General features: G+C 42.9%; 1 protein-coding gene across 1 annotated transcript in view; it reads right to left on the bottom strand.

Annotated features, from left to right (window-relative positions):
• Positions 1-24,144, bottom strand: part of HS2ST1 (heparan sulfate 2-O-sulfotransferase 1) — a 247,338-nt gene that overhangs the window by 180,577 nt on the left and 42,617 nt on the right. The gene's annotated exons all lie outside the window — the stretch shown is intronic.

The raw sequence follows: 24,144 nt of genomic DNA, 5'->3' as shown, positions 1-24,144 counted from the left end.
AAACAACTGCAAATTGTCAAGCACTCAATACAGTGCATAATTGTCATTTCCAATGTTTACTGTCTATATAACAAACCATTGATGAGACCCAGCAGCCTGCCAACACCGTCCTTACAGTGATGTCAACTGCTTTGAAACTCCCGAAGTGAAATGACCTCTAATTTACTCTCAGAAGCCGGCCTGCCATTCAATAATAACATCAAAATTCCATCCCAGCGTTCCTGCTAACAAAGGTAAAACAGAGGAAATAGAAGTTACAGTAAGGCTGGAATGAAATAAACCCCCTGTTTAATGCTACATTACTGGAAGAGAAGAAGTCTTCTGGGCTAGTTTATGAATATAAAGAGGAGACCGTAATTATCAAAGCATGTGCAACATAAAGTGGTTTTACTTTAGCGGTTACTGAATCAATAGAGCAAGACCAGAACAGAAGACTGATGTTTGAAAGAAAATAGCTTATCTTTGTAGACGCACAAAAACCTGGATCAATAAGCAATGTCTCTTTACAGATGTATGAAATGTTGCCATCTAAACAAGCTCTTCTACATGCTTTCCCCTTTCACAAAAGCAGCCACGGCTGCACCAGCTGTGTGTTGAAATAGGCTGGTTAGTGCTGAGTAAGGGTTATATAAGCAGCTTCCAGGATGAAACCATATTAAGACTTAGACAAGTAGTGAAATAGACTGCGTTAAATCTCTCTCGTCTGCCTGCTGTACTAATTTGCCTTCAATGCACAGAGATGGAAAGATTGGTCATATGAACCTGTAGTTCAAACATACAAAAAAAAAACCACAATGACAGCAAGTGATGACATTGATTTACCTCCACTATAAGTTCACTAGCAGAAACAACTCAATTCAATGTGATTTTTTTTTTTTTGGGGGGGGGGGGGGGGGGGGGGTCGTACCAATGATCTAGCACTATACAAAATAAACTGTATACAAAAGGGGTCATCAACCATGGAGAGGAACTTAGTACTGGTTGATAAATTAAATAATCATATTCCATGTCAAGCAGCTGCTGCTAAAGCAAACTAAATTTTGTGATGCATTTAAAAAGGTAATAAAAACTTGTGATGCTAGTATAATAGTGCCCCCGCAAATACAGGAGAGACATTCCAGTTTTACAGCAGGTGCAGAGACGAGCAACAAAATTAGAGGCATGGAAGGTCTCACTTACAAGGAAAGTTTAGATAAACTGTGCTTATTTAGTCTGGAGAAAGAAGAATTAAAATGCAAATACATCAAAGGGCAATGTAAAATCTTGGCAGTTGAACATTTTGTCCCTAGTCTTGGGACTGGGAACAAGATCTGCACATGGAGAAATCCATCTATTTAGGAAAAGAGTGATTAAAATGTGGAATATCTTACCATAGGAATTAGTTATGGCAAATTCGATATATGCGATTAAAGGGTACTTGGATGCTTTCCTTGCATTGAAGGACAGCCATGGCTATAATTACTAGGTAATTCCTGGCAGTGTTGATCCATGGATTTTCTGATTGCCATCTGGTGTAGAGAAGGATCTTTTTCCCCTTTAGGGAAGAGTGGTCCATGCCTTGTAAGGGTTTTTCGCATTCCGTTGGATCAACTGCGATATGCAAGGGTGCATGCTAAAGCTGTACCATATTTTCTGGTTCTCAATGGACGTATGGCTTTTCTAAAGCCCATCTAACTCCGTAACTATGAATTAATGATATTGCATGGAAGACTGTACCTGCATCAGTGCTATTTTAAGATAAAGATTGGCCAAAGAACTCTACCATCTGTATAACAAATACTATTGCAGAGCTCATCTCCTAGGTGTGAGGATCCGCGTGGCTGCCTGCACAGGCAGGCAGCCTTTCGACCACTGTTCAGGTCTGCATTCTGCAGGTCTCTGGAAGAGAGACCTTTTGTCAGTATTGCAGCTTGCTGCTGCTGAAGAATTTGCATACGTTTGTCATGCAAATTGCCTAGCCACATCCCTTGTAGGCCTGCTCTATATATACCATGTGATATCACAGACCTTGGCTGGTCATAAGGATTCTTCCTGTGAAACACTCGAGAGTGTCAGCCTTGCTCATTGTTTGAATAGTAGCTTAGAGTAATTCCTGGGACTGCACTCGGCAGGTTCCCTAGGGCAGTTAGGATTGCATATCTGTTTTGTCTGTCTGTTGCGATTGTCCTGTCCCTGCGGTGGTCGACAGGAAGTCATTCTGATCTTTGTTCTTGGAGTATATCTGGAGCAGCGGTTGCTACCAGCTATCTCCTCTATCTGTCTTGCCTGGATCGCACTCGCCTAGCGCTAGTGCTGTGGATCCGTCTGATCTCCATCTCTCTGTCTCCCTGGATCGCACTGGCCTCTTTTCGCTAGTGCTGTGGATCCTATCTCTTGCCTGTTCCTGTTTCCGTGTGTCTGTCTTGTCTGCTACGAACGCTTGCTGGAGGCTCGGTGAGGTAACCGTTAAGCAAGCGCTCGCGTTCTCTGTTTCATGTTTGTCTGTCGGTGGTTAGTTAGGCGTGTTTGTCTCTATTGTGCTTATCACGCAGGGAACACGCATAAACGCGTGCACTGTTGCGAATGAGTGCGGTGTTCGCGTTTAGCTAGCGTTTGTTATTTTCCGTATCTCCTCATTGTATGATTTGCTGTGCCTTTGCTACTCTCATGCTCTGCCTTGCTGTAGCCTTGTGTCACGTCTGGCGATTGCACCTCTCGCGATGGCGTTCCTGCTTCATATCTGCTGTGGTTTGTGCACTGTCGCGGGTTGGCGACTAGTTTGGTGCACACACTTACAATCTGTCTCTGTGCTCATTCTCAATCGCCTCTCTTGCGATTGCGTTTCTTCCCTTCGTACAATTCCTGTCTGGCGTGTGTGGTAGGGCAGAGGAGCTGTTCCTCTGCACACCACAGCTCCACCTGCCGACAGGAATTTCCCTCTACAGGTGCATTGCACCTTCTGCTGGGTTTTCTCAAATTACACGCTTGTGGAGAATTTCCGCAGTGTCAGCGCACGTCTTGTGCGCTGATCACGGAGAGAATCCCACAATCGTTACACTAGGGTAAGATTTGTGTTTTAACTCACTGTGTGCTGAAAGACTAGATCATACTGGATCATGAGGGGTACTATGGCTGTAGTTAGCAGCTTGCGCTGGGCTCACCATTAACACCACTATGGCCCCACAGGGGTTTTAATCCAGAAAAATGTGCACCCTCTGCGAAAAACATCTATCAATGTATACACTGCGCCACAGGAAAGCAAAGTTGGAATCACAGCAGGTAACCGAAGCAGAACTAACATAAATAAACCATAATATGGCATGCAGCAGTGGCTCTGTGGTCTATGATGCTTAAAGGAGACTCTGTATAACAAAAAATGTCCTCTGGGGGAGTACTTGCCTCGGGAGGGGGAAGCCTCAGGGTCCCAATGAGGCTTCCCCCATCCTTGTAGGGTCAGGGAATCCAGCGCTGGATCCCTCTAATCCTCCCCCAACAAGGCTTAATTTATTTATCTCTCGGGATCCAGCGCAGGCGCAGTAGTGTTATTTGTTCAGGCTAGGTGGAAATAGCCTAGCTCGATAGTTTCCGCTCTGCTGCGCAGACATAAAAGGACTTGCACCTGCACAGTAGAGTGGATCAATCGGGTCCAGCTATTTCCCCCTTAATCGGAAGAGCGGCTAGTGCACCTGCGCAGGATCACGGAAGGTACATACTGTATTTACATTGCCGCACTTTGGGGGCTGCAGCAGGAGATTGTCGGAACACCAGAGGACGGTGGAAGCCTTGGTAGGATCCAGAGGGTTAACACTCCCAAGGTAAGTACCACCCAGGGGACGGTTTTCTTAATAGAGTCTCTTTAAGGACAGTTTGAATATTAAGCCTCATTCTAACTTCAACTCAAACTGGAAAATCTAAGCAAATTGCTTCAAACTGCAGGAAACTTGCAGATGATCGACGCTGAAGCCACTGTTAAAGTGACAGGACTGAACATCCTCCCAATCAGTAGCCAATACCCCTTTTCCAAAGCGAAATCTTTACCTTTTCTGGAAGAGATCATCAGGAGGGACTGTATGGCTGATATTATAGTGAAACCCCTCCAACAGTGTGATGTCAGGGCCATGGTCCTGACAGTTTGCAGTCTGTGAACCTTTTTGCATTGTGGGAAATAACAGATGTGTCTAACCGCAAGCAGTTTCTCCCTCTGTGCACAGAACTCTCAGTAACGAACATTCCACAGAGATCACCTGCCAGCAGATGTCACCACCAGTGATACATTTCGGAATGTAAATCAGAGAGAGGAAAGATTTTACAATGGGCAATCACTAACTAAATCTATAAATGAATATTGAAAAAAAAGCAATTTTATTAGTTTTTATTAGTTTATTAGTTATTATTAGTTTTATTAATTATTTTCACTACAGTTGCCATCTATGAGGTCTGAAGCGAGATTTATTCTCGCTTCAGATTCTCTTTAAGTTGCCTGTGAAATAAAATGTAACAACCTTTGCAGGTACATGTTTATCCTCTTGATAAAGTTTCTCTAATCTTTGGGAGCAGATGACCACACAACCTGTAAATGTAAGGGTTTGTATGAAACAAACATTCCTCATTAATAAAATAGGACTTGTTCCTGTAGCAGCAATCAAACATGGTACAGAATGGAGACAGTATTTAATCAGGTGACATGCACAGTCAACCTCAGAAAAGCAGGCTACCTCTGTGAAGAAAAACCTTGGAATATGATTTGGACAACAGTAGCTGGAGGAGGAAAATGCAGGCAGGAGAAGAAGTCTATGACCTTTACTTTGAAATGACTCATGGGCACACTGTTCACAAAACTAGCGAAAGATTCCACAAGAAAAAAAAACATCCAAGGAGAATTTATAGTGTATATGCTGCAGGAGGAAGAGTGTCCCATCACCCACCAAAGCCAGGTGCAAGCAGTAGCAGGAGTCACTATTTAAAGGAATCAAATTCAAAATAGCACAGTAGTAGCATACCTCCAAATGTTGAAACATAGCTGTTGCAACTGTAACAGCAACAAACACTGCATAAAGTTATAAATAAAACCATTCAAATGCAGGCACAGCAACAAAAACATCTTCCTATACACCGATTCTGCATGTCTAATACTTGTAAACATAAAAAAAAAATGTATCTGTATTATTATTATTATTATTATTAGTTTACAGTGTCAACTTCATTTGCAAGGTAGAGTAACGAGAAAACATGGATGCATAGAAATAAAAGACAATGATACATGATAGGGTTGGAGGACAACAAACGTCACGGGCAGATTTATCAAAGCAATTACAACAGTTTTTCCGTATTTCCCACGTTTTTAATCTCAATTGTAATCTGCATGTGTTCTGAGACTAAATTCGTTATATACAAAATAAGACTTTTGCATTAGTTTTGTATGAATTTCTAGAAAAGTCACACTGGCAGAATGATGCAAAACCAGTGCTAATCTGTCATAGAAGTAATAAGGGGTTGATCTTCTAAAACTCCTGCAGGTGCCATGCTGGGGATTGAACTGTCATCGTGTGCTGTATGTGTTGTTCTATTCCTCTTACAACTAAATTAAGGGTCTATTTCACAGTTGTCAGTCACATCTCTCCCTTGTGTAGCAGCTATACTGTAAGATTACTTTTTTTTTTATGAAGCAGCAGGGATGCTCATCCGGATTCAGAATATCCGAACTTTTTTTTTAAGCTATCGGATTCGGATTCCGGATTTTTAAAAAAATCCCAATAGCTATCTGCGGATATTTGGACGCATGACACGGATATCCGTGGATATTGCAGATATCCGGATCCGAAATCAATTACAAAGTATAAAAATCCTCCTCTTTGTAGGATGTCAAAAGCAAGTTCACATACAATGGCCAGGAATCGAACCCAGGTCAACTGCTTGGAAGGCAGCTATGCTCACCACTATACTGCCACACAGTGAATGCTTTAATGTAGGAGAAAGTGGTGTTAAACTTCTTGGAGCAGACCTACTTTCTCCCGCCAAAAGACACACATACAGTGGGTTGCAAAAGTATTCGGGTCCCTTAACCACTTGAGGACCTAGGGCTTTCTACCCCTTAAGGACCGGCCACTTTTTTTCCATTCAGACCACTGCAGCTTTCACGGTTTATTGCTCGCTCATACAACCTACCACCTAAATGAATTTTGGCTCCTTTTCTTGTCACTAATAAAGCTTTCTTTTGGTGCTATTTGATTGCTCCTGCGATTTTTACTTTTTATTATATTCATCAAAAAAGACATGAATTTTGGCAAAAAAATGATTTTTTTTAACTTTCTGTGCTGACATTTTTCAAATAAAGTAAAATTTCTGTATACATGCAGCGCGAAAAATGTGGACAAACATGTTTTTGATTAAAAAAAACCCATTCAGTGTATATTTATTGGTTTGGGTAAAAGTTATAGCGTTTACAAACTATGGTGCAAAAAGTGAATTTTCCCATTTTCAAGCATCTCTGACTTTTCTGACCCCCTGTCATGTTTCATGAGGGGCTAGAATTCCAGGATAGTATAAATACCCCCCAAATGACCCCATTTTGGAAAGAAGACATCCCAAAGTATTCACTGAGAGGCATAGTGAGTTCATAGAAGATATTTTTTGTCACAAGTAAGCGGAAAATGACACTTTGTGAGAAAAAAAAAAAAAAAAAAAAAGTTTCCATTTCTTCTAACTTGCGACAAAAAAAAATGAAATCTGCCACGTACTCACCATGCCCCTCTCTGAATACCTTGAAGGGTCTACTTTCCAAAATGGGGTAATTTGTGGGGTGTGTTTACTGTCCTGACATTTTGGTGGGTGCTAAATTGTAAGCACCCCTGTAAAGCCTAAAGGTGCTCATTGGACTTTGGACCCCTTAGCGCAGTTAGGCTGCAAAAAAGTGCCACACATGTGGTATTGCCATACTCAGGAGAAGTAGTATAATGTGTTTTGGGGTGTATTTTTACACATACCCATGCTGGGTGGGAGAAATATCTCTGTAAATGACAATTTGTTAATTTTTATAACACACAATTGTCCATTTACAGAGATCTTTCTCCCACTCAGCATGGGTATGTGTAAAAATACACCACAAAACACATTATACTACTTCTCCTGAGTACGGCGATACCACATGTGTGGCACTTTTTTGCACCCTAACTGCGCTAAAGGGCCCAAAGTCCAATGAGTACCTTTAGGATTTCACAGGTCATTTTGAGAAATTTCGTTTCAAGACTACTCCTCACGGTTTAGGGCCCCTAAAATGCCAGGGCAGTATAGGAACCCCACAAATGACCCCATTCTAGAAAGAAGACACCCAAAGGTATTCCGTACGGAGTATGGTGAGTTCATAGAAGATTTTATTTTTTGTCAAAAGTTAGCGGAAAATGACACTTTGTGAAAAAACACAATTAAAATCAATTTCCGCTAACTTGTGACAAAAAATAAAATCTTCTATGAACTCGCCATACTACTAACGGAATACCTTGGGGTGTCTTCTTTCTAAAATGGGGTCATTTGTGGGGTTCCTATACTGCCCTGGCATTTTAGGGGCCCTAAACCATGAGGAGTAGTCTTGAAACGAAATTTCTCAAAATGACCTGTGAAATCCTAAAGGTACTCATTGGACTTTGGGCCCTTTAGCGCAGTTAGGGTGCAAAAAAGTGCCACACATGTGGTATCGCCATACTCGGGAGAAGTAGTACAATGTGTTTTGGGGTGTATTTTTACACATACCCATGCTGGGTGGGAGAAATACCTCTGTAAATGGACAATTGTGTGTAAAAAAATCAAAAGATTGTCATTTACAGAGATATTTCTCCCACCCAGCATGGGTATGTGTAAAAATACACTCCAAAACACATTATACTACTTCTCCCGAGTACGGCGATACCACATGTGTGGCACTTTTTTGCACCCTAACTGCACTAAGGGGCCCAAAGTCCAATGAGTAACTTTAGGATTTCACAGGTCATTTTTGTTTCAAGACTACTCCTCGCGGTTTAGGGCCCCTAAAATGCCAGGGCAGTATAGGAACCCCACTAATGACCCCATTTTAGAAAGAAGACACCCCAAGGTATTCCGTTAGGAGTATGGTGAGTTCATAGAAGTTTTTATTTTTTTGTCACAAGTTAGCGGACATTGGCCTCGATTCACAAAGCGGTGATAACCCAGTTATCACGCCTAAAAGACTTTAGGCGTGATGACCTTTTCACCACTGAGTTATCACCGCTTTTTCCTGCTCTTCGCGCGAAGTTACCGCGCGTACGCGCGTGAGAGCGCGCGCAAAGTCCCATAGGGTTTAATGGGAGCTTCGCGCGAAGCGTCGGGTGCTGCGCGCGCACTTACGCGCGTACGCGCGGTAACTTCGCGCGAGTTTCTTCTTATCACGCCTAAAGTGAGTTTAGGCGTGATAAGGGGCTTTTCACTGGCGTGCAAACACTTTGCACCGCTTTGTGAATCGAGCCCATTGATTTTAATAGTTTTTTTTCACAAAGTGTCATTTTCCGCTAACTTGTGACAAAAAATAAAATCTTCTATGAACTCACCATACTCCGTACGGAATACCTTTGGGTGTCTTCTTTCTAGAATGGGGTCATTTGTGGGGTTCCTATACTGCCCTGGCATTTTAGGGGCCCTAAACCGTGAGTAGTCTTGAAACCAAATGTCGCAAAATGACCTGTGAAATCCTAAAGGTACTCATTGGACTTTGGGCCCCTTAGCGTACTTAGGGTGTAAAAAAGTGCCACACATGTGGTACCGCCGTACTCAGGAGAAGTAGTATAATGCGTTTTGGGGTGTATTTTTACACATACCCATGCTAAGTGGGAGAAATATCTCTGTAAATGACAATTGTTTGATTTTTTTACACACAATTGTCCATTTACATAGAAATTTCTCCCACCCAGCATGGGTATGTGTAAAAATACACCCTAAAACACATTATACTACTTTTCCTGAGTACGGCGGTACCACATGTGTGACACTTTTTTGCAGCCTAGGTGCGCTAAGGGGCCCAACGTCCTATTCACAGATCATTTTGAAGCATTTGTTTTCTAGACTACTCCTCGCGGTTTAGGGGCCCTAAAATGCCAGGGCAGTATAGGAACCCCACAAGTGACCCCATTTTAGAAAGAAGACACCCCAAGGTATTCTGTTAGGTGTATGGCGAGTTCATAGAAGATTTTATTTTTTGTCACAAGTTAGTGAAAAATGACACTTTGGGAAAAAAAAACCAATAAAAATTAATTTCCGCTAACTTTTGACAAAAAATAAAATCTTCTATGAACTCGTCATACACCTAACAGAATACCTTGGGGTGTCTTCTTTCTAAAATGGGGTCACTTGTGGGGTTCCTATACCGCCCTGGCATTTTACAGGCCCAACACCGTGAGTAGTCTGGAAACCAAATGTCTCAAAATGACTGTTCAGGGGTATAAGCATCTGCAAATTTTGATGACAGGTGGTCTATGAGGGGGCGAATTTTGTGGAACCGGTCATAAGCAGGGTGGCCTTTTAGATGACAGGTTGTATTGGGCCTGATCTGATGGATAGGAGTGCTAGGGGGGGGGTGACAGGAGGTGATTGATGGGTGTCTCAGGGGGTGGTTAGAGGGGAAAATAGATGCAATCAATGCACTGGGGAGGTGATCGGAAGGGGTCTGAGGGGGATCTGAGGGTTTGGCTGAGTGATCAGGAGCCCACACGGGGCAAATTGGGGCCTGATCTGATGGGTAGGTGTGCTAGGGGGTGACAGGAGGTGATTGATGGGTGTCTCAAGGTGTGATTAGAGGGGGGAATAGATGCAAGCAATGCACTGGCGAGGTGATCAGGGCTGGGGTCTGAGGGCATTCTGAGGGTGTGGGCGGGTGATTGAGTGCCCTAGGGGCAGATAGGGGTCTAATCTGATAGGTAGCATTGACAGGGGGTGATTGATGGGTAATTAGTGGGTGTTTAGGGTAGAGAATAGATGGAAACACTGCGCTTGGGTGGTGATCTGATGTCGGATCTGCGGGCGATCTATTGGTGTGGGTGGGTGATCAGTTTGCCCGCAAGGGGCAGGTTAGGGGCTGATTGATGGGTGGCAGTGACAGCGGGTGATTGATGGGTGGCAGTGACAGGGGGTGATTGATGGGTGGCAGTGACAGGGGGTGATTGATGGGTGATAGGTGATTGGCAGGTGATTGACAGGTGATCAGTGGGTTATTACAGGGAAGGACAGATGTAAATATTGCACTGGCGAATTGATAAGGGGGGGTCTGAGGGCAATCTGAGCGTGTAGGCGGGTGATTGGGTGCCCGCAAGGGGCAGATTAGGGTCTGATCTGATAGGTAAAAGTGACAGGTGGTGATAGGGGGTGATTGATGGGTAATTAGTGGGTGTTTAGAGAAGATAACAGATGTAAACGATACATTTGGGAGGTAATCTGACGGCGGGTTTGCGGGCGATCTAATGGTGTGGGTGGGTGATCAGATTGCCCGCAAGGGGCAGGTTAGGGGCTGATTGATGGGTGCCAGTGACAGGGGGTGACAGGGGGTGATTGATGGGTGATAGGTGATTGGCAGGTGATTGACAGGTGATCAGTGGGTTATTACAGGGAAGAACAGATGTAATTAATGCACTGGTGAATTGATAAGGGGGGGTCAGAGGGCAATCTGAGCGTGTGGGCGGGTGATTGGGTGCCCGCAAGGGGCAGATTAGGGTCTGATCTGATAGGTAAAAGTGACAGGTGGTGATAGGGGGTGATTGATGGGTGATTGATGGGTAATTAGTGGGTGTTTAGAGGAGAGAATAGATGTAAACAATGGATTTGGGAGGTGATCTGATGTCGGATCTGCGGGCGATCTATTGGTGTGGGGGAGTGATCAGATTGCCCGCAAGGGGCAGGTTAGGGGCTGATTGATGGGTGGCAGTGACAGGGGGTGATTGATGGGTGATTGACAGGTGATTGACAGGTGATCAGGGGGGATAGATGCATACAGTACATGGGGGGGGTCTGGGGAGAATCTGAGGGGTGGGGGGTGATCAGGAGGGAGCAGTGGGCAGGGGGGGGATAAAAAAAAAATAGCGTTGACAGATAGTGACAGGGAGTGATTGATGGGTGATTAGGGGGGTGATTGGGTGCAAACAGGGGTCTGGGGGGTGGGCAGGGGGGGGTCTGATGGGTGCTGTGGGGGATCTGGGGCAGGGGGGTAAAAAATCAGTGTGCTTGGTGCAGACTAGGGTGGCTGCAGCCTGCCCTGGTGGTCCCTCGGACACTGGGACCACCAGGGCAGGAGGCAGCCTGTATAATACACTTTGTAAACATTACAAAGTGTATTATACACTTTGTATGCGGCGATCGTCGGGTTAACATCCCGCCGGCGCTTCCGTATGGCCGGCGGGATGTTGCGGCGGGTGAGCGGCGCCAGGCGGAGGATCGCGTCACGGATGACGCGATCGCTCCGCCCATGCCCCTACAAGGACCGCCGCCAATTGTCAATACGGCGGTCCTTGCGGGGTGCACTTCCCGGCCGCCAATTGTCAATACGGCGGTCGGGAAGTGGTTAAAGTTTTCCACATTTTGTCCCATTAATGCCACAAACATGTATCAATTTTATTGGCATTCCACGTGAAAGATCAATACAAAGTGGTGTACATGTGAGAAGTGGATCGAAAATCATACATCATTCCAAACATTTTTTACAAATAAATAACTGCAAAGTGGGGTGTGCGTAATTATTCCGCCCCCCGAGTCAATATTTTGTAGAACCACCTTTTGCTGCAATTACAGCTGCCAGTCTATTAGGGTATGTCTCTACCAGCTTTGCACATCTAGAGACTGAAATCCTTGCCCATACTTCTTTGCAAAACAGCTCCAGCTCAGTCAGATTAGATGGACAGCGTTTGTGAACAGCAGTTTTCAGATCTTGCCACAGATTCTTGATTGGATTTAGATCTGGACTTTGACTGGGCCATTCTAACACATAGATATGTTTTGTTTTAAACCATTCCATTGTTTCCCTGGCTTTATGTTTAGGGTCATTGTCCTGCTGGAAGGTGAACCTCCGCCCCAGTCTCAAGTCTTTTGCAGTCTCCAAGAGGTTTTCTTCCAAGTTTGCCCTGTATTTGGCTCCATCCATCTTACCATCAACTCTGACCAGCTTCCCTGTCCCTGTTGAATAGATGCACCCCCAGAGCATGATGCTGCCACCACCATATTTGACAGTGGGGATGGTGTGTTCAGAGTGATGTGCAGTGTTAGTTTTCTGCCACACATAGCGTTTTGCATTTTGGCCAAAAAGTTCCATTTTGGTCTCCTCTGACCAGAGCACATTCTTCCACACATTTGCTGTGTCCCCCACATGGCTTGTGGCAAACTGCAAACGGGACTTCTTATGCTTTCTGTGAACACTTGTTTTTCTGCTTGCCACTCTTCCATAAAGGCCAACTTTGTACAGTGCATGACTAATAGTTGTCCTATGGACAGAGTCTCCCACCTGAGCTGTAGATCTCTGCAGCTCGTCCAGAGTCACTATAGGTCTCTTGACTGCATTTCTGATCAGCACTCTCCTTGTTCAGCCTGTGAGTTTAGGTGGATGGCCTTGTCTTGGTAGGTTTACAGTTGTGCCATACTCCTTCAATTTCTGAATGATCGCTTGAACAGTGCTCCTTGGGATGTTCAAGGCTTTGGAAATCTTTTTGTAGCCTAAGCCTGCTTTAAATTTCTCAATAACTTGATCCCTGACCTGTCTTGGACCTGTCTTGTGTGTTCTTTGGACTTCACAGTGTTGTCGCTCCCAATATTCTCTTAGACAACCTCTGAGGCCCTCACAGAGCAGCTGTATTTGTACTGACATTAGATTACACACAGGTGCACTCTATTTAGTCATTAGCACTCATCAGGCAATGTCTATAGGCAACTGACTGCACTCAGATCAAAGGGGGCCGAATAATTATGCACACACCACTTTGCAGTTATTTATTTGTAAAAAATGTTTGGAATCATGTATGATTTTCCTTCCACTTCTCATGTGTACACCACTTTGTGTTGGTCTTTCATGTGGAATTCCAATAAAATTGATTCATGTTTGTGGCAGTAATATGACAAAATGTGGAAAACTTCAAGGGGGCCGAATACTTTTGCAACCCACTGTGCATCCCCATAAAATCATTTAGCAGCAACTGCGTGCACAGTCTCTGTGGCACAATTGGTTAGCGCATTTGGCTGTTAACAGAAAGGTTGGTGGTTCAAGCCCACCTAGGGACGGCCTTGCCTTTTGTGTTGTGTTGTGTTTTTCACCTTACAAAATGGTTTGGAAGCATTTAAAATGGCACTTCCGTTTTTTTATCCAGATATCCGAATAGGTCGGATATCCGTGGATAATGCGTCCGGATATCCGCGTTCACGCAGATATTTAAAAGGTCAAATTCGGGTATCTGAACCGGATCCGGATATCTGGATCAATTCGGATTTTAAAAAGTACTATCCGAGCACCCCTGCCACCACACATCTCTCACTCAAAGTATCAACCTCCCCCCGGACTGCATCACTTCTGAGAATCCTACCTATCTCCTCTTGGTTCAGTGTTTTTAAAATTTTAAAATTTTTCTTAGACACTTTTGATAAATCTGCCCCACAGTCACTAAACCTGTGTGACTAGCAAAATGTACAAACTGCAAAAAATTAAAGCAAAGAAAGTCTTAGGTTATATCGTTTGTTTGTGTGATAAAGTGAGTTTTAATGGAGTTCCTTAAAATGATTCAAGGGATGTAGAACCCCAGATGTGTTCTGGAAGTGAATTCCAGAGGAAAGGAGAAGCTTGTGAGAAGTTCTGTATATACAAAGATGAGGAGGTGAAGATTGTTGAGTGCAGAGCAGCGATTGCAGGAGCATAAGTATCTGGAAACTAGTGAGATGTAGGGGTGAGAAAGACTGTGGAGAACTTTGCAGGTTAGAGTACGGAGTTGGAAGTGAAGTTTATTGACATCCAATAGAGCTTTGCAGAGAGGAACAATTAAGGAACGATATGCAAGTTGGATAGTTGAGCAGTCAATTTCAGTATAGATTTGAGGGATGCTGGTTGGTTAACTTGACAAGACACAGAGTATGCGATCGCAGTAAACAAGGTGAGATATTAGGGCATGCACAAGCATTTTAGTATTGTTCTGAGTAATAAAGGGCCAGGTAAGAGATGGGTTCTTAAATTGGAGAAAATAGGAACTGGTCAGATTGTGAATGTATAATAAAGAAGAATGATGTCCGATATTACCCCCAAGCAACCTGCTTGGTGATCCAAAGTTATAGGGGTGTTCACATTTATTGATGGTGGAGAAATGATCAGCTTTGTCTTACGCATGTTGAATTTTAGGAGGCAGAAGGTAATGGGAAAAGATAGACCAGAAAAGCAATCAGGAACTTGAAACAGCAGATAATAAAGAGCAGAGAGGTACTGAAAAACAAACAAATGTAATTATACATTTCTCAAGACCGTGCATATAAAATGGAGAAAAGTAGATGACCAAGCACTATTGCCCTGCAGGACACCCAACAGAAAGAGGAGATATGGTTTGAATAAGTAACAGTGAAAGACCTTACAGACAAGGCGGGAAGTTATCCAAGAAATAACGAAGACCTCTAGATCAGGTATGTTAAACCGGTCCTACGAGGGCTGAGATCCTCACACATTTTTGATACAGCTCAAATGAATTGATGGGTCTAAATCAGGAAAGGTGTGGTCCATCAGGTAGAACACATTCCTCTCTTTCTCAGTCCAGCCTAAACACTGGCATGGATCTGGCCCTCCAGGCCTGGAGTTCGACACATGTGCTCTAGATCCTAGGTTCTCAACGTGTGGTAGGTGTACCCCAGGGGGTACTTCTGATGGTGCCAGGGGGTACTCGGACTTGATATACTTCACCAAGAATAACAAATTAAGAGTCTTAGAAAATGATAAAATCTTATTTAAACAACACCAAATTAGTGTGTTGGCTAATTAAAAGCAATGGTAAATGCTTGGAAATTGTTAAGAACCAATTATCATGTACTACAATTAAATATATATTTGTCAAGGGGTACTTGTGATAATGTTTACTATGCTAGGGGGTACTTGGTGAGTACAAGGTTTTAAAAGGGGTACATGCCAAAAAAAGGTTGAGAAACACTGCTCTAGATCAATGGTTACCTTAATTAGGGCAATTTCCGTGAAGTGGTTGGTGCAGAACACAGACTGCAGCAGTTAAAACAGGAAAAAGAGAAGTCATTGTCACTGCAGGGATACGTTGTTCCAGCAATTTTTTTCATTTTTTTTTTTTACGTGAAGCAGAGAAGTGAAACAGGGCAGTAGCTGGGAAAGGCTATGGGATCTAGAGTTTAAGTATTTGTGTTATGATAGCCTGTTTTTATTTGTTTTGCTGCTTAATCTAGGGTGGATGACAAATGCTAGTAGAAAGGGATAGGTTAAAAGGAGATGTATGTGAAAGTATAAAGGATGAAGACAGCTGGGGAATGAGGTGAGAGAGAACACTAAGATCTAAAGCACAGGTAGAGAATGGGTTTTGTAGGCTAGAGAGATTTGAAACTCATCATATAGTAATAGTGTATCGTACCTTGCAAATGTAATGCTAACAAGCTTAAAAAACATTTTTATTTTTTTTAAAAATATATTTTCTTTCTGAAAAAAATGGACCTCTTTCCCAGAATCAAAATTCACACTTTCAGGCCTTTATCAGTGAGTTGTTTGTACTTTGATGTTTACCCGTACTACAGTTCCAAGCATGTATGGCTAATGTAAAAAGGTATTCTGTCCAGCACTTTTGCTTATACTTAGTTTATATTTACTTATCCTCCTGACTGCTATTAGAATTTGCCCTGTTCCATTTTGAGATTAGCTGATCTAGCAAGCGCAGTGCAGGACAGGTGTTCAAATGCTGTCAAGTCATCCATTGTGTGCATCAGGAGGAGAGAGGAAGACGGTTCATTACATAAATCAGTTGGATTGCTGGATAGTGCTTCCCTGTAAAGCAAACCTTTCACACCTCTAGTAAAACGCCTGCTGATATAGTCAAATTCTTTTCATTTCCTCTCTCTGAAGCAACCTGGTGCTCAATGGCTGATTACATCATTATGCAAATTGGAATTCCTAAATCTCAGCAGCAGAAGGTCCATATAAAGAAATTAATAACATTTAATCATGAATTTGTGCTGTGCATTGAGATCTTCCACCATAAAAGCAGAAGCCGTTGCAGTTCTTATTATAAGAATAAACAACTTTGTGAATTATATCACTAGATTAAGGGGGGACCACATTTTACATCAGATTCACATCTACATCCCATATGCTTCTAATTTCTTCAATTATGCTTTTAATTACTATAATGGATAAGCGTACGACATTGCTTCAACAATCCAATACAGGATTTACGATTTCTATTTTGCCAAATTATTAGGTATGTCCTTTTTTGTGTTGGCAAAACTGAAGCTGTGCAGTTGAGCCATTGGTCGCCCAGCAACAAGAAGATGCGCTGACACAGGGTGTAACCAAACTTCAAACATTGCCAGTCCTGATATGGATAGTAATTGGTAAGTATTGGTGCTAGGTGAAGGAAACTGAGGGAGTGGGGTGAATAGATTAAAGTGCAGACTGAAGGAGATCTTGCCTGTCCAACAGAGTTTGCTTCTGTGTCTTCACCACTGGCGATTCTCCATCTCTTCTCTCCCGGGGTGCCAGTGTCCCATGACAAAACACTTGAGGCCAAACACTAGGAGCGCCGTGGCTCATACATTACATGACCACTAGAGGCCTCTGATGTTTGACCTCTAGCATTTGTCACGTAACACAGGCACCTCGGAGGTGAAGAGACAGGGGGAAGTCCCAGCAGTGGAGAGAAGAGTAAGCTTCGCTCATCGCTAGAGACGCCCTCCTGACCCGCCTCAAAAAAAAAAAAAAAAAAAAGGTATCTTCCATCTGGCGTTATGGGCCAAATCGATCAGCCTAGATTTCAAGCAGATTCGATCAACTCAGAGAGCCACTTTTAGAGCCAAATTATCAGCGGGACAGCTAGGCATTCAGAATTGTTTAAATAAAAGGAAAAATGGTGGGGTGGGGGGAGCGGAGGGGAAGAGATAGTGCAGGGTGTCAACAGTAAGGGGGAAAAAAGAAGCTGCAACCTCATATGACCAGTTCTAGGATATTGGCATGTTTTCATTGTCTTGGTGAAGAACATACCAGTCAGTAGGTTATATGCCTGTAATGAATAAATAGGGACACATGAAAGAGGATGCACACTGAAGGCATAATATGAATAGTACAGGATGATAGTAAAATGTAGAAGACATGGAAGGCTAAATTCTCCCATACTCACTACTAGCCAGTGGCAGCACCAAGATTTTACATTTATGCTGTGGACATTCTAGTTAAAAGCAACACTCTGCAACAAATCACTGATTGCTAGTGGTAATAAAAATATTTGATTGCTAGGGGGAAAAAATACCAGGGTGAAGCTTAGGTACATTTCATCATCATGATGGAAATGTCCATCTATACATCTAAAGCCTTGTACACACTTTTCCTACATAAGGCCAGGGCTGGTCTATTGTGAAGGCCACAAAGGCCCTGGCCTGAGGCGAGAACTATTACATAACATAAAGCAGCAAAAACTCATCTCACCAATTCAGGTGTGAAGAGAAGTCACTGGCAGCATCACGTGACGTTTCTTACTTAAAGAGCAACCGGGACAAAGAATTGAACTTCATCCCAATCAGTAGCTTATACCCCATTTTACATGAGAAAGCTATTCCTTTTCACAAATGGATCATCAGGGGGCTCTGTATGGCTGATATTGTGGTGAAGCCCCACAGGAGACTGAGGACCATTTTCCTGGCAGTTTCTTGTCTGTGAACCACGTTGCACTGTGGGAAATAGCTGTTTACAGCTGTTTCCAACTGCCAAAAAAGCAAGCAGCAGCTACATCACCTGCCAGCAGTAAAAATGTCACCATGTGATAAATGTCAGAATGTAAATCAAGGAGCGGAAAGCTTATACAATGGGCAAACTGACTAAATCATTTATACATAATTATTGTAAAAATGAAGCACTTTTTATTACATAATTTTCACTGGAGTTCCTCTTTAAGAATACTTTTTTTTTCTCCATTTGTTTTTCATTCTTTTTAAAGAAAATGTATTCTAATCCATCCAACTTGCTTTTTATTTTGTCACACATTGGATCCTCCCACCTTCACCCCACACACACTATTATAATAATGACAAAAACTCAACAGATATACCCAGAGGAATGGTATCAAAAAGTGTTTATTGACATCATAAATAAGAGCCTGAGATATATATGAGGTTTCTTATGGTATTTCGCATGGCACCAACTCTATAACACCATCCATCCAATAAAACGCTGAAATGATGAAAAGACTCACTTTGGCAGATTACGTGCGAGTTGCAGTCACCAAGCCCCACCACCCTCGCCAGAAAACCCATTACTTTGCTACAATCATGTCAGAGCTGGTGGTAGATGCGTCAGCTCCAGCTCATACATACACAGTGGGAGATACAGGATGTGTTGCTCCTGCAGAATGGACAGTTCACATATCCTGGAGGAGAATGACATAAATGGCTTTAGTAAGGAGCAGAAATAAAATCTCTTACAGATTTGATTTATCATGTTCTTAACAAGGTCAGAAAGTCTCTATCCTTCCCTGTCTATACCCACCAGTCCCTACATATAACTCAGCGTGCATGTATTCTCTGCAGTGTAATGCACATGCTATTGCATAAGGACATGGTATAATGGATTTACACTGCAGCACAGCACACATACCCAGTCATCAATAACAGGCGACACACAAAGCGATAACTGTCTTATCACGTCCGCCGGGCAATTGCCTTGACTAGCAAGAAAGGAATGCTGACAATCTGGCTAGGCGGCATCAGAAATAAAGCAAATTCCAGTATTTATACTGCAAATATGATTGCATCAAAGTGCTGATTTCCTGAGAGTCTTTTCACACTTCCCATTCACTGCTGAGGAAAGCTTTTAATCATTCATGATTTTCTATACACCAGCCCCGGGTCCCCAAGGCTTTTCTGCTATCATGTAAACTGGAAGATAACCAGCCATTGCAGGCAATGTGATGTGCTATTCATTGGAGGGAAATATCACCATTTAAAGATGGACCAGAGAAGTTCAGGAAAACAAATTCTGAGCTTAGCTTATTCATTTTAATGCACAGATCAAACAGCTTGACGGATGTAATTTGATCTGAGGAATAGCTTCGGAATCAGCAATGGGCCTGTCAGCTAGATAAAAGGAAAGGGCTTTGAAAAGCACATCACTCTCAAGCAAAAATCAAAGATATTATATTATACATACATAGACCTATATAAATAAATACGCACAAATACATAAAACCACCCAGGGCTCTATCTGCATGGATTACATATGTTGTTGTTTCAGTTTACTTCCCCAAGCTATAAATATACTGATAAGTTAAAGAGGAACTGATACCCCCTTTCCCACGAGAAATCTTTACCTTTTCTCAAATAGATCATCAGGGTGTCTCTGTTGCTAATGTTGTGGTACACCCCCCCCCCCCCCCAACCCCCCCACAGTGTGATGTCATGACCATGGTCCTGACAGTTTGCTGCCTGTGAACCTAGTTGCATTGTGGGAAATAAAGGCTTCTTCCAACCGCCAAGCAAGCCCCATCTCCCTCTGTGCATAGAACTCTCAATAAACTAACATTCTGTAAAAATCCCCTGACAGAACTAAGGATGTCACCAGCAGTGATAAATTTCAGAATGTAAATCAGTGAGAGGAAAGATCTTACAAAGGGCAAACACTGACTAAATCGCCCCCTGAAGAAGCCGGAAGCCGGCGAAACTGTCGGGAACAGCACGCGTCTCGCCTGCATGGGACGCCACGCCACCCCGTAGCCTCCACGGAGTTAAGGCTAATACCATCTGCCCAGCATGACTGCCTGCAACGCACCGGGCCGTCAGAGCTGATCCGGGAACGCCACATTGCCTGTGTGCCACCACCGCAGCACACCGCTGACCTCTGGTGAGCCTCTGATGAACTCCACACTTCATACTGCTTTCATGGAGTCGGTGATGCAGAGCATGAGATGCAGGATCCTGCACCGATGAACTGGTGAGATCTGCACAATCATATACGTTGCTATCCATGGAGTCTGCTTTGCTTGTTTGACTAACACTTGCTGCTGCCTCTGCTGGCTGTAGTATTGTGAGGCTGTTATGACCTATGGCTTTCTTTCCTCATGTGGCAATGCATCTAGACTGTTACTGCCTACCGCTTATGTAACCTTGTCAGTCTGCACGGTCTTATTGACTGTTTAACGCTGCTTCTGCTGTCTGCGTTGCTGGGAGTCCATAAGGATCTGTGACTATCTCTAAAACGGCAGTGTATCTGCCTGCCAGCTTCAAGCTTTGCATCAACATCTTAGAACTCTGCCTTTTGCTCAAAATCTGGGCCCCATTACAAGCTTGTAGTCAGTGGCTAGTGTGAGTGGTGCACCTGGTGTGGGTGATTCTGGAGGTTTGCGTGGTGGGATGGCCATCCCATGTGCTTTTAAAACAATGTATTCTAGATGTTATTTGTATTAATAAATATTTTCTATTTCTTAATTAACTAATGGTCATACTTCATATATCGCACTAGTCAATATTATATACCACTTCCTACATTTTTGGTACATAAATCTATAAATTAATATTAAATAAAGTTAACAATTTTATTCATTACGTTCTATTCACTACAGATCCATTTTAACTGCCTTCTATAAAAAAAAAAAAAAAAAAAAAAAAAAGGGGGCAGCGAAATGCGGTAGTGTCAGATTAGCACAGTGAGATTATGGAAGGAAACCTGATTATGGAACTCTCAGAACAGCCACTGGGAATGGTGAACATAAAAAGAACAAAACCTCTACCCAGCATGTCGATTAGTCATTTAAGAAATGACGTCTTTAGTATGATTTTTACTATTTGAAGTGGAGACCTTAGTTCTTCTTGGTAGATGAGTAATAATGCAGGTTTGATTTTCTCTGCATTTTTAGAAACTGGTTCCAATGACAACAAATTAAGTTAGAATTAAAAGTTAGTCACCAGCTGTTATGTGTGTTGATGGATCCCCATCTTCCTATATCTGTGTTTTCCCGGGGAAGGGAGTAAAGATGGGGGACATGGTATGACAGGTAGCTGCTCCCCCAATGTATATACACCTGCCTGTGCTCAGGATTAAATGAAAGGTACAGAATATCACCATGGATAAGCTGACTTTTGGGGACCAAAAAAAAAAAAAAAAAACCTAAAAAAAGTGTGTGCTTGTGTGCGAGTGTGTGCATGGAGTCAACTTATCCAAGGGTGAAATACTGCAAGAGACATGTACAAGCCCCCCCCCCTCCCCCCTCAATGCAGAGCTGCCATGCCATTCGAGCATGCCAGGGAAAGCATAGCTACCAGTCCTCACTCCTGCTTGCATCCTTTTGTCTCCCCGATAGCCTCTGATTGAACACCAGAGCTCCAGGCTCACTGAAGTCCTATGGCAGTGAGCCTAGAGCTTTAGCAGCTGGTACAGAAGCTGCTGAGGAAATGTGAGGATGCAAGCTGGAGGAGGACAGGTAACAATGTTTTCCCCAGCATGCTCCAACTCATGCTCTGCATCAATCCGCACGTTCCAATGCGCACTCTGCATGGGGGGCTATGGCGGCACATTCAGGGGTTAGCGCATCATAGCTTTCAGCCTATATCTTTAGGTCAAATGTTTGGGGTGGCTTATCCATGGGCAAGCTTACACACAGGGATATATGGTAAAGTGCATAAAGAGGATGCAAAGATAAAATGTAACTGTGACCTTGGCAGGTATAGACTTGCCACCTCCATTTTCACAGTATTCACACTCATGTGCTGTGCTATTTCCTATAAGTCATTTTCATACTGCTTCAGCTGCAACTACAAAAAACACTTACAGGCAATTATTGGCGTTTCTTGTGAGAGCTAATACTCAGAATGCCACACCTGACAAGTCTCCAAGCAATGCATTCTAACAAGGCACAGCTATTTCTCAGGAACGATTGATTTAAGACAACCTTTTTTTCAATACCCAAGTAGAAAATGTTCTGTGAATCAATCTATTTAAAAATCATTTATAGCCGTGTGGTTTTCTTCCCCCTCCTCCAGTTTTCTTCTATTCTTTATCAATGACAGATTCAAGTAAAACCAACTATAGGCACACTTAATAGCTTTTAATTGCAAGTACAGATACCTACAACAAAACAAGGTCCATTTCTATGACACTTGTCATAAATATATAGGATGTAGCAGAAAGTGAATCATACTAGTCATGCTTTAGAAACGTATTCATTATCAACCCAATTGTAGTCTTGCCATTCAAAAATGTGCAGTAACGTCATAGGCTTCTCTCCTGGAAATAAAAGACTCATCGCAACACCATACATGGCAAAGTTGAAAAAAAAGGTGCCATAAGAAGTCCACGTTGCCTCTTAACATGCAAGTCAGAGTGTGTATTATTGATTGGGGACCTGAAAAGGTTTGAGAACCCCCCAGCTTCCTGTTTTCCGATTTCCAGCAGTCCTTCAAATCGCTTTCACATTCGCTAACGCGCGCACAAACCTGATTTCTTGCACACGTTAAGATGAATGGCATGATGTCGGGAAGTTGCAGTTAGGTGCACATCAGTGGCACTAGTTCTAATTAACACGATGGGAAAATGCCTGCGTCGTACGATTAAAAGCTTCCAGAAGTGTTACAATGTAACGCTCTGGAACGCTTTCTCTAATGTGAATGGTAACATGAAAGATAACAGACTTTCATGTGACCCCGCTTACCCCAACCAAGGAGTGATCCATCAAAAGGGACATAACAGCTCCTAATGTGAAAGAGCACTACATGTGCACTAGGAATGCTGGTGTGTGCTACCTGCTGATGTGACAGCGCCCGTGCCACAGAAGATATTAGTAAAGCAGCATTGCTTTGACAGAACACTATAGTCACTTGCACTGTAGAGATGTGGCCATTGTGAGAGTGTCAAGTGATGAAGTGTTCTCTCCTCTCCAATAAGCTCACATGCATTGCAGCATCATTAGCTGCAGTCATACATAACACTTCCCAGAACCATCTAATTACCTCAGATTTACAACCCATCCTGATTACCCTGATTGCATATTACAAATTGCTGTTCCATATTGACATTTTAATTCCTTTTTGGTGATGACCTTTCAAAGCTAATTAGACCCTTGATTAAAATAGGGGGAGAGAAATAATGCTATCTGAGGCCTATTTAAACACACATGTGCTGACCAAGGAGAATGCTAAGAATAAGCTTTAGAACATAGTGATGATTCCAGATAATGACACTAATCATCGATAATTGTCTGTCTTACTCCAAAACCATTAAACCACTGTTTTACAGAGGGACTGAGCATATTATAATAAGGGAAACACTGACAACGTCATGTTACTAGACCGTGTTCTCCTAAGGCAAGTGAGAAGCTACTAGATCAATGTGTAAATGAATTACATTCAAGGTATCTAACTAGCTGGGTATTGACCAGGAGAAGAGTGTCATGGCCTCACAGGCAGCACATTAGTATGCAAGATACAGTAGTATGAGAGTTGTGTTGGGAGATATAAAAATGTTGCAATTCCAAATATTCCAGCATTGTGACCAGTTGGTTAGCACTCTGCTAACCTCCGTATGAAACCCAACAAGACCACTGTCTGCATGAAGCGGATATTGGTCTCCCAGTGCTTGTGAAGATCTCCTCCCCCATACATGCTAGTAAGTTAACTGGTACCAAATTTGGATGAAGTACTATGACAAGAAACTCAATGGTCAAAGACCCACAAAAATGTATGCACATTTTTGCAGCTTGAGCTTTTGAGATTTTCACTCATGCATGGTACACAATGACACCTGTTTGGAGGTAAGCCAACACTTTCACCCCCTTATAAAGGGATCTTATCTGTTTTACATTTTTGGAAGCCTCCTACCTTCTCATCCTAGTTTTTGTGTCTACACCTTTGTGGGAAGGGCGATATTTTATATTACACATCATTTATCTTTTAACTTTGGGTTGCATCTGGATCACCAGAGAAGAACCTGGGTGTGGATGAGTCAATCTTTTT

The sequence above is a fragment of the Hyperolius riggenbachi genome, chromosome 6 (assembly GCF_040937935.1).
Source record: "Hyperolius riggenbachi isolate aHypRig1 chromosome 6, aHypRig1.pri, whole genome shotgun sequence".
In the NCBI taxonomy this organism is placed as follows: domain Eukaryota; kingdom Metazoa; phylum Chordata; class Amphibia; order Anura; family Hyperoliidae; genus Hyperolius; species Hyperolius riggenbachi.
Note: the sequence above shows the minus strand (reverse complement) of the source record. Positions and strands in the feature narration are given on the sequence as shown.